This window comes from Trachypithecus francoisi, unplaced genomic scaffold (assembly GCF_009764315.1).
Source record: "Trachypithecus francoisi isolate TF-2019V2 unplaced genomic scaffold, Tfra_2.0 Lachesis_group4, whole genome shotgun sequence".
NCBI classification, from domain to species: domain Eukaryota; kingdom Metazoa; phylum Chordata; class Mammalia; order Primates; family Cercopithecidae; genus Trachypithecus; species Trachypithecus francoisi.
Window position 1 is genome coordinate 105147603 of NW_022681469.1, and position 12293 is coordinate 105159895.

General features: G+C 45.0%; 1 pseudogene; it reads right to left on the reverse strand.

Annotated features, from left to right (window-relative positions):
- Positions 1–1711: 1711 nt before the first annotated feature.
- On the reverse strand, positions 1712–8984 carry LOC117072995 (annotated as a pseudogene).
- Positions 8985–12293: the final 3309 nt, after the last annotated feature.

A 12293-nucleotide genomic window follows, 5' to 3' on the forward strand; every position in this document is an offset into this window, starting at 1 on the left:
GGAATTGAAGAAGTGGGAAGAAGAGTAGCAAGTCGAACAAAAAGCTTTTATTTTAAAAATTCTGTATTCTTTTGTATTTTTGGCACTTTTGAGCATATATTCTTAGGTTTCTTTTTGTCTTTTTTTCTTTTTGTTGTATTTTATTTTAAAATATACTATTAATTAAAATACATATATTATTAAAATTCAGAACAAAAATTTCTATCTTATGGAATTTGGGCCAATATCTAGAAATCAAATGTCAAGAGGATAAAAAGATTGATGGCCAAATAAACTGCCCAGAGAGAAATCAGGCACAGTGAATACATTCCCAAGTAGTCCTGCCTCTCAGCACATCAATCAGAGAATTAGGCCAGATCAAATCAACCTTGCTGTATGGAAAAATACAGTCTCATCCTGAGAGGCCTGCAACTGCAGAATCTCATGGTGCCTCCCTCTTTGCCCTTTCAGATGTCAGTGAATAGAAGAACCAGAATTTTCCCAGTCTGGTTTAGGAGAAGGCCACAAATCTTCTAGAACAATACCTTGCTAGATCCCATGGCCAACCTTAATAGTCACTTTTGAAAAGTCCTGGAAATACAACAATTCAGCGATCTCTAGGTCATTTACCATAGCTATACTGAATTGAGATGTACCGATCCCAAGATTCACTACTGTTAAAACCTGACAAACTGCATCAGAGTTAATACACTCATTCCCTTAGTTTATGTATTCATGGTATTTATAACACTTTAAATGCAGTTGAAATTCAAATGTAAAAGGAAAATTTTTGCTTCATGTGTCTATTGCCGACAAGAGCACTAGTAACATTTTAAATGAGAATAGAGATTTACTTAAATGAAAATTCCAATGTTTCTCTTGGGTGTAGACTTCATTCTTTCCTTCATAGAAAGAACTGTAAACTCAGTAAATTCTTAATATCTTGTATAATAATTAGATGACAGCCAAGCATTTTCTTAAAGATCCTCTAAAAAGAATGGCTTTGGAATGACACCTAGAAAACATTTATGGAGTGTGAGAGCTACACTTGCATTATTTGCTTAATTAATGTGCTTGGATGTTGTGTTTTCAGTCTATTCAACAATATTTAATCAATTATTAAATTGTCTTAGAGACATACACTTAAATGAAGCACTTTAATTGACTCTTTTAAAAAAATTCCAGGCGGTGTGTAGTGGCTCATGCCTATAATCCTGGCACTTTAGGAGGCCGAGGCAGAAGAATTACTTGAGGAGTTTGACACCAGCCTAGGCAAATGGCAAGACCCCTGCCGTGCCCTGGCCTCCCACTCACTGATGGCATCTCTCTTTCCAGTACTGGATGAATTGCAGTTCTTGTTTCTCCACCAGCTCACTCAGGTCTGCCTTCTCCTCTGGGAATTCCATAAAGCCACTCTGGAGTCAACATAATGGGGTCGCATCTCGGCAGCGACCTGCCCCACCCCTGCGCTTCTTGGCCCATGCCAGGACTCACTCACCTCTAGCTTCTCCATGACTTCCTGCAGGGCCCGATGGGTCTCCCCACTCACAGACTTGCCCCCAGTCCCTGGGGCTGGGACCGCTGCCTCTGGCTCCTTCTGGGCCAAGGCCACCAGGTGAACCAGGTGCTGGCAGCACACAGTCTGCTCTTTCACCTGCTCTCATAACTGTGCCTGCTCCTCCTGGGCACTGGCTCCAGCGGACTTGAAAAATGCCACCGGAAGGCAAGATGTAAGCATTCTTGTAGGGGCATATACAGAACAAATGGGGCAGAGAGGTGGAGTGCAGCCGCTTCCCTTGGGGCCTCAGAGAGTGCACCTGTTGGTCACAGGTTAAATGGTGTCTGACCACTGTCTCCCGGAAGGGGTGAGGGTCCAGAGAAATCAGAAGGCAGGGAAACTAAGAGCATAAAGGGGTCTTGGAGGAACCACAGAGGAAGGTGGCAAAAGGGGTGCAGGGGGAGTCAGGCTCACCATGGCCTCCCAGCTCTCCAGGTCCTCTGGGACGCTCGGCATGGAACGAGGTGCCTCCTCCTCCTCACTGTCCAGATGCCCTCTTCCACCTCCTGGTGGCGGGTGACCAGAGGGGTCCCCAGACAACCCAATAAGGGAGGTACTGTGGGCCCACCTCTGCCTCCACCCTCACTATGTAACCCTGAGCCAGCCCCTCCCCAGAGAGGAATGAGCCGCTGTTCTTTATTTTTACTTTTAAGAACCAAAATGTTACTATACCACCCAGACCCAGTCCCACCACCTCAGAGGGCACTGCTGGGAACTCCGGGGGCAGGGGTTCAGCTGAGAAAGGAAGCCGACAATAAGGGCCTCTGGTTCTCAAAACAAAACAAAACAAAACAAAAACAAAAACAAAAAACCCTCCTCTTGGTGCACAGCTCCTCTCAGGCTCCCCAACTTTGGCCTCACTGCTAATGATTCCTCACACCCAGATGGTAGCCAATCTTCCAAGCCACTTTCAGATAGAGAGCCCTGTGGGTGGCTGACAATGGGCCCTCTTTGCTGATGGGGACACTGAGGCTCATGTAGATGACAAGACTTGCCGTCTCCTGGCACAGACCTCTTTCCCTCTGCCTCAAAGCCCTTCCATCCATCCACCCACCTCCCTGGGGCATTCTAAGCCACCCCCAGGACCCTCTGATGCCAGTCCTGCTCCCAGGTCACACTAGCTCCATCTTACCCGTCTGGTTTTTGAGTTTGGACAAGCTCTTCTCCAGCTTCTCTAGCTGATGCATATCATGCTGCTTCTCCTTCTTCAATGTGTGAACCTGCCCAAAGCACAGGGGGAAAGAGGCCTGGAGAGAGGGGCTGGTGGCTGGACAGGCTACCATCTCCCTCTCTGCCGCCACCTCCACAAAGCCTATACCCATGATCACCTCTGGCTGTACTATTCCCATTTTACAGATGCCCAGAACGATCCAGTGACCTATCTAAGTGGGGGTGGGGCAGGGGGGGCGTGCTGAAGGGTCAGATCTCACCTCCTGTGACATTTTCCTCATTCTCTGCTGCCACCGGGCCCTCTCTCCTTTTATATGTTGAGCATATTGATCTCTCTCTAGCTGGACTTGTTTAAGCAACTCCTTCAACTGCAAGAATGGGCACAGAAGTTAGGAAGGGCTGTCACTGGTCCTCACCTGCTCCTGGCCACCTGGGGTCATCTTCCTTCCACATACCACCCTCTGCAAAACCTCACCCGTGTCAGTTGTGCTTTCAGCCATGCCTTCTCCTGTATGGACTGCTCTAACTGCCACTCAATAAGTGCTTTACTGCGGCTCGAGAACTGGATGGTGAAGAGTGAGAAGTTTCCATCTGGGGAGCCTGGGCCATTCCACAGAGTGCCCCTTAAAAGGGCTAGGGCTAGGCTCAATATACAGCTCGCTCAGTAAAGATCAAGGCATTTCCAAGCCCATGGTCTGGTTTTTAAAAGAACTTAGTTAAGTTGGAAGGGACAGGGAAAGAGATCAAATTTCCAGCTGGCTAACAGAGGCGCAGAGAGATGAGATACTATTGCTATTGTTGTTACTGTTATTATTACCACTGTTTGAACCTTTATGGAGTGCTTCACCAGGTACCATGCTAGCAATCCCATTTAATCCTTGCAACCACCATAGGAGACAGTTACTATGATTACCTCTATTGTGTAGATGAAAAAACATGGAGTATTTGAGGTTAAGTGCTTGTCTAGATCACTTAGGCCGAGCTGGGATTTGAACACCCAGGTCTATCCAATTCTCTAAGCCCATTTTTCTTGCTGGGGATGGGGGCACAGACAGGAAGGGGAAAATTAATCTTTGTTCACTTTTTGAAAGGATGATACATTCACATAGTCCAAAACTCAGAAGGTACAGAAGGGAAGTATCTCCCAGTCACCCTGTTGCTCTCTCCTGAATTTTTTATGAACCCTTGGAGACATGTTTTATGTATATTATCATAGTATGTACACACACACACACACACACACACACACACTTTTCCTGTCTCTACAGAAATGGTAACATACTAAAGGTACCCTTCTGTATCTTCACAGTGCAAGTACCCAATACCCCATCTAGGACTTGGCCAAGACCACGGTCAGGTAAGGACAGGGCAGGCACTTGACCTACAAGCTCTGTGTCCAGTGCTCTCTCCCCACAGTGCCCCCCAGCTCACCCACAGTAGCTGACTCAGCCCCAGGCTGCCTCTAACAACCATACACAAGAGCAGTGAGAAATAGCCATACTGCCTTCTGGGCAGGACACTCCATCCTGCAGACGGGACCTTTAGGCTCACTCCTCCATCTGTGAAGTGTGCTCCCAGGGCATGGGGCAAGTGGTTGAACTCACACTGGTCTCCTTCTTCTCCTGTGTAGCGGTGACAGCAGAGAGAGCCCTCTCTAACTCTCCTATACACTGCAATGTATATTGCAGGGGGCTGGCCAGATCGTTGGACTCTTCTGTAATGAGAGAGTTGAGATGGGGCCTAAAGGACTCTCCCTAAAGACCTGCCAAAGTGCCAGATTGAAGGATGACAGGGTGCCCAGATTCCCACCTTCAAAGTATCTGAGAGAACGTTTCATGTGATACAGGTCTGTATTTAGTTTCTCTTTCTGTATATTCAATCTCTGGATTTGAATCTTTGGGAGAAAAACCAAGCAAGTGCTGAAAGAGAAGGAAAGAAACATTCTCCGGAGGACAGGAGAAAACTTCACACCCTCCACTCACATCTAGCTCCCTTTCCACTTTGTTTCTCATTGTTTGCCTTCTTTTCCTATAGGAAGAAGAAGGCAGAGCTCTTACCAGGGGGAAGCAGAGATGGCACAGCAAGAGACATGCCCCTGGAATGCCACCAGTGCCCCAGGACAGGCCCACCCATGGGCCCAGGTTATCAGAGACTCTGTGGGGATGGGGATGGGGATGAGGTGGAATCTGAGGGGTGAGCCTTCTTCCCCAGGCTGGGAGTGGGCGAGACAAGACTGGGGCCTCTAACACCTGAGTGCCCCCTAAACCCAGCAGTCATGTCGCGAGGAAACAAATAAATCACGTTACTTCTTCCCGCTGATGTTCCACTTGTTTCTTCTGTTGTTTCTGTGGGGAGAGTCAAATTAAAGTGACGGAGGGTAGCCCCCTCAACTCTACTCCCCAGACCAGGAAGCGGTAGGCAGGGGCCAGGAATGGATTTTAAAGGCAAAGTTCTCAGACATAATAGGAACATGAACTGGTAAAGTCTCCTCAGGCTCCCAAGGACAGAGGATTTGGGTCTTTGTTAGTTTTTGCCCACAGCCACAGAACTCAGTCTGAATCTGGAATCTCTTGAGAGGACAGTAACATAAACCTCTAGAGATGGAGTTTGAGAAAGGCCCCCCCTTCTGCCAGCTTTGATTTAGAAAAGTGCCTTCATTCAATAAATATTTACTGAGAATGTATGGGCCAGGTATGGTTCTTCACAGCAGATTTGGACAGAAAAGGACAGACAGGAGCCCTTGTCCCTGAGGTTTCCATTCTAGGAGGCCTTTAAATCTTGGACTCTCAGAGCTAACAGAGACCTTTGATACTCACTACGTTCTCTGGAAACATGAACCCAAAAAGGAGAGGTGGCTTGTCCAGAATCAAAGAGCAAATTAGGGACTGAGTCATGGCAGAAATATGGGGCCCCTGACAACCAGTCAAGCTAGCACTTCCCCGAGAGGCAACAACCTCAGGGTGTGTGTAGCAAGGACTTGAGCAGGGGTGTCTGGAGAGGAGAGAGTCAGCAAAGAGGGCAGCAAAAGAAAAGTCATGCTGCATGCTCTGGGGTCCCTCCAGGTGAGGCCTGGGTACCCCAACTCCCTATTTGTCCTTGGCACCAGGGGCCCCCAGCCCCTTTCTTCAGGGTCCCAAGGGGAAACTGGAGCCCAGGATTGGCAGCATGGAATCAGGGGGCCCCACTGGACTCGTACCAAAAATGTTAGTGTTATTCAGTTAACTGATTTTTACGGACCTTGAGTCCAGGACTACTGCTAGTTCTTGGCACAGGCTCTGAGGCTCATGCAGAGAGGAGGAGGTGGATGAGGAGTAGGGGGAGAGGTAGAGAGAACAATCATTAAGGCTGAGGTGTGTGTGGGCTTTCTCAGCTGGCAGAGGGACACCCATTCCCCGCTGTGGGAGGAGGTTGGAGGGTTGGCCGGCAGGGTCACTGCACCTCCACCCGGAGCCTCTTACCTCCAGATCCTTCAGGATAGCAGGTGATGTAGGGTCCTCCCATGGATACCTGTTGCTGACAACAGGAGATGAGAGTGTACATGGAGATGTTCTGTCTCCCTCAGTGTTTAAGCCCTCTGACTTCCTTACTCCCCCATCAACTGGCAACATTTTCTTTTCTGCCTATCTTGGATGCTTTGTCCCATAACTCCTTTGTGCCAACTTCTCTCATGGTTCTTATCTCCCCACCATCCCACCCTCGGGCCCTTTCAGTGACTCCTGATGGCAAGTGGCTCTTCTCATTGTCCTGGCTTCCCCTTATGACTGGGGATGAGGAAAACCAAACATCAATGACCATATCTGGGTATCCTGGGTGTTTACAGCAGGCCATGTACTAGGGATTAACATAAAAACAACAGTAACAAATCTCATTTAAACTTCACAAATGGAAGTCAAACAATACCACCTCTACTATACAGATGTAAAAAGAGAGGCCCAAAGAGCTCAAGCAACTTGCCCTAAATCGTATCCCTAGCAGACAGAAAGGCAGGATTCAAACCCAGGATTCCTTTTTTTTTTTTTTTTTTTAGATGGAGTCTCACTCTGTCTCCCAGGCTGGAGTGCAGTGGTGCAATTTCAGCTCACTGCAAGCTCCACCTCCCAGGTTCACGCCATTCTTCTGCCTCAGCCTCCCGAGTAGCTGGGACTACAGGTGTCCGCCACCATGCCTGGCTAATTTTTTTGTATTTTTAGTGGAGACGGTGTTGCACCGTGTTAGTCAGGATGGTCTCGATCTCCTGACCTCATGATCCACCTGTCTCAGTCTCCCAAAGTGCTGGGATTACAGGTGTGAGCCACTGTGCCTTGCCAAACCCAGAATTCTTAACCAGTACCCAACAGTCCATCCACAATTTTAACGATTACCCTCTACTGCCCCTTGGGCCCCCTGTCTCCAGGAGCCTGGCCAGCCAAGACTCACATCCTCAGGTGAGTGGCAACCACCAGAAGTGGCTGTCTCAGGGCTACTGCCATTTGTTTTCCTGTTCCTCTTTGCTCCTGCTGGAACACCAGGGCTGTTTCTCTGCCAATATTCTTTTAACTGTGGGAAAGAAGAGCAGTAATACTCATGAGAACTATCAACTCCTACAGCCACATCCTCCTTTACAGTTTTTACAAAACACTCTTATACACCATCTGATTTAATGATACCAACAACTGTACAAGGTGTTGTCACAATCATTTAGTGACTGAGAGGGATTGATATCATGGCTAGAAAAAAGAAAAAGGCGATACTGGAACTTTGGAACCCAGTCTTCTGACTCCAAGCTCTGCAGTTTTGCCAAGAATCAGCAGCTGCCAGGGACCAAAACCAGAGGCAGAGGTAGAAAACTAAACATTAAGTAGGCAGGAACTGTATGCCATGTGATTTAGAGTCATACATCCTCACACGTCTGTTAGTGTGAAGAAGTGCACCAGTACCTCTCAAACTTTTATATCAATGTGTCCTCATGGCAGAAGGCAGCCTTTCTGATAAATCTGGGTATTTATCAGAAAGAGGACAACCCAAGCCTCATTTCAGAGAGAAGTCTGGTATACTCTTAGAAACCTATGTGACTGTTATCCTTAAGTACATTAATGTTTTTCTCTTGATCTCAAGAGAATCAAGGGAAACCGAAGCTTCAGAAAGATGTCCCACATTTATCCTGTGGCACTCAAAGTACCCCAGGTTGAGATAGTATGAGGAAGATTCAAGCTATCAAGTTCAGTTTCCCAAGGTCTATTCCACAGAAGATGAGCAAATCTCATTTCAGAGACCACTGACTGAAGGGCAGTCTCGTCCCAGAACCATGGAGAATTAGAATATGAGGTGGAGAACTCAGAAGAAAATGTTAAGATTTCCCTGGAAAGTAGAAGCCTGGGAGAAAACCAAACCAACCCATTCTCCCATTACCACCCAGAGATACTGTCAATGTTTTGAGCTCTTGGGGGAAGTGTAGGCTTTTCCCACTGTCAATATCTATGTTAAGGGAGTAAGGCAGCCTGAAACTTCTTCTTCCTAGGTCCCATAGTCTCCATTCCCCTTCCAGCTGGAAATTTGTGCTGTGACCAGAGGAACCAGAAATGGGGTGACAACACTTAGGGGACTGGGTCATAAGATCAAAGGCCGGTCTTGCAGTAATGACAGTTCCTAGGCAGATTGTGACATCACTACATTCCACTCCTCCTGGTTGCTGGGAGGGACCACATCAGTGCGTTGTCCAAGTCGCCGCTCCATGATGGGGGAGGGAAACACAGGGTTGGGACCCAGGTCCTTGGAGACGCCAGCACAAAGAGCCCAGGGAGGTCGACCATGATGTAGTAGGAGGGAAGGGCAGAGTCTGCAGCAGGGAGCCCCAGGAGCCACCAGCCCAAAGTCATGCAGGGACAACTGGCGAGGACAGGGCCTGGGGCTGGGGTACCCAGGTCCTTGGAGACAAAAGCCCAAAGAGCCCAGGGTGGTTGAGTTTGGGGCAGCAGGAGGTGAGGGCACAGTAATGGAGCGGGAAGCCCCAGGAGTCACCTACCCAAAGTCACTCTGGGGTGATTGGTGAGGGCAGGGACTGGGCTGCTTGCTGAAGGGACAGAGCTGACTGACAAGACTTTGGTGGGGGGAGCCCAGAGGCACCAGGGTTGGGGGCCCAGTCCAGTGTGCCACAGGAGTTGTGTGGACTCTGGCAGCAGTCTTGTCATTGGAAGGGATCTGTGGCTGGGTTGTGGTGCGTTTTTACCTTTTTCTTGGCTATGGCCAATTTGCTCTGTCGAGTTTCTTCTGCCATCATGGGGTGGGGAGAGAGGCAGGGTTGGGGCAATGTAAGCGAAATCCCAGCCAGCACTGATAATGCCTCCAGTCACCCACCAGGCAGCTGCATGACTGAGCCAGAGGAGGTGTAACCAGGGCCCCAGTAGAATGCAGAATAGGGGCGTGGCCTTAATGCTCCAAGCCCATTGGTCAAAGAGAAAGATGAAAGGGAAAGGGGGCATGGCCAGGCAGCAGTGTGTCCAGGGAGACCTGTGGCTCACAAGGAAAGCTGCCCATGAAACTGCTGTCCCCACCCACTCTGGGAGAGGGAAGGGACCAGCTTTTGCTTTAAAAGCTTTAAAACTTTAAAAAATATGTGTGTGATATATATATATATATATATATCTGTGTGTGTCTGTGTATGTGTATCTATGTGTTCTTCCAGAGCTTTCTTCATTACCCAGCTTCTATGCAAGGTCTATGATTTTGGCCTGTATTTTTCATCTTCAAATACAGTGCAAAAATTACCCATATTACCTTAACTGAGATACAGATCCTATAAAAATGGAAAATCTATAGCATGCTTGATGATTCATGAAGTAGACTATATTATCCAACATTCCAATAAGATGAAATAATCACACTGATTTCTTTTTTCTGGAAAAACATTTCTCTTATTTTCTTACATTATTGTTAAGATTTTTTTCTTAAACAAGAAACATGTCTAATATCTGTAAAAACACAAAACTTTTGGGCCAGGTGCAGTGGCTCACACCTGTAATCCCAGCACTTTGGGAGCCCAAGGTGGCGGATCACCTGAGGTCAGGAGTTTGAGACCAGCCTGGCCAACATGGTGAAACCCAGTCTCTACTGAAAATACAAAAACTAGCCAGGTGTGGTGGTGGGTGCCTGTAATCCCAGGTATTCGGGAGGCTGAGGCAGGAGAATCACTTGAACCTGGGAGACAGAGGTTGCAGTGAGCCAAGCTCATGCCATTGCACTCCAGCCTGGGTGACAGAGTGAGACTCCATCTCAAAATAAATAAAATACAAAATAAATTTTAAAAGCTTTCCTTTTAATAAGCACTCAAAGCTCTTTAACAACTTAAAACAAATAGAAGGCCTATTTTTCTAGAATCACCTGGCTTCTTTAAGCCTTGCAAATGAAACTGAATTTCTCACTTGATACTTGGCTATGACTTGCAATCACGAAAACCAAGAATTGTGTTATGTCACTGTGTACTGCTTGTTACCTGAATTTCACACAAGGCTGGGAGTTTTTGTAACCTCAATGACAAATAAAAGGTTTGTATCCTTAGCCTATAAAGAAATCTTTTAAATTACTCAGAAAAAAGCCAAATGATTTTCAACAGAAAATGGGATATGGAGAAACAGGCCTTTCTCACAAAATGGCCAATAGGTATATAAAAAAGATTCAAAAGCACTAGATATCAAGGAAATGTCATGAAAACAATGATATTTTCTGTATAAAGCCAGCAAAGATGACAAATGGAAGGCAGAAGCTGGAGCTCTGTCCCTCGTGGTGGGGGTATAAACTGAGCCACTTTTCCTGGAGGATAAAATTTGAAAATTTCTATTAAAGACCCTAAAAATTATTACCCTCCAGAAATTCTGCTTCTATGAATTCAGTCCAAAAATGCTTGCTTGAGTCCATTAAAATGTATATATAAGAAAATTCACCTCTGTGGTGGCAGTGATTAACTTAATATACATCCAGCTATTAAAAATGATGATGCCAGGATATATTTACTGCCACAGAAATATGCCCAAAATTTAGTAAGTGGCAAAAGACTATCTATTATGATTCTACTTTTTAAAATGTTTACATGCATAAAAAAGTATAAAAAGCAACAAACCAGAATGTTTTGAGTGGCAAATTAAAGATTTTTCTTAATATTTGTCATCCAAATTATTACAAAAAGAATGTGATTTCCTTTATAATCAGGGAGAAGTGTTATTTTCATTTATTTATATTTAAAATTCTTTTCTTTTTCTTATATTTTCTCCCATAGGTATCCCATGTAGGCCCCATCCCTGCCTCTTGAGGGAAACAAGCCCATTTTTGGGAAGTGCACTACATAAAGCTGCCCCATCTTCCTTTTATTTTAAGAGCTCTGAAGACATTTTTATTTCAAATTGTTTTATTGTTTTATTTCAAATTTATATTATAAATATAAAATATTTATAGTATTTTTTTAATACATGAAATTGAGGAAAAGACAAAGGAAAGACTGACTCCTTACCCTACTGGGGCTACTCTTCCAATTTTTGCTGCTATTGTTATGTATTAATATTCACTGGACACTAAAAAGATGGGCAGCTCCTTAGATCCTTTTTTCTTATCTCTTTCTCATAATCCTGCTTCATTCCTTCATTCACTTATTTTTAAAAGGGTCATGTGTATAAATACATAGTCCAGAAAAATTTTAAAATCTAACTATAAAATATGTGGCAAAATCCCATTCATAGTCTTATTCTCCTTCCACAGCCAAATGCTTTTAATTGGTTTCTTATATATCTTTTCAGAATTTATCTTTGCAAATACACATGTATATTCTTACTCTACTCTTCTCTTTCAACACAAAAAGTAGCATACCATACATACGATATCATTTCCTCTTCTTTTTAAAACACACACACAATATATCCGAGTTCTTCTACATGAGTACAGAGGTCTTTCTCATTCTTTTTTCAACTGCACAGTATGCATCATTTGGATGTACCACAGTTTACTTAACCACTTCCCTGTTGGCAGACACTGATACCATCCCTATCTTACTAAAATCATCCCTATCATACTATTACAAACAGAAATGCCAAGCATAACCACCTACACACACCAAGTTCATTTCTGAATCTGCCTTTGATGAAGCCTCTGAATCACCACAAGGTCATGAGGCTGAAAAGTGAGCCCCTTTTTTAGTTTTCGTTATGTACAGCAGTATGTAGCAAAAGACTCCCTCGGACAAAGCAAACATACTCTTTGGGGTACATTCATAACAATAAATGGATAAATGGAACACCAAGGAGAACCATTTCTATTTAACTATGCATACATATGTATACAATAGATGCATATGCATAGAAAGTACAAAATAAATAAATCCATCAAAGCATTAAGCATTGTCTCAGTATGGTAGATCTATGGAGTACTTTGCGGACCGCCCTCCTTGCCTATCAATTCTTTCTAATTTCACAACAGTAAATACGTACTACTTCTGCAATATAAAATTTCAAAAAACATTAAATTAAGCTGCATATATTCCTTCAGTCTGTCCTATATTTGTATGGTGCTCCAGAGTGCTCAAATAACACTTCACTAAAAAATATTTATTTAGTTTTCAAATATA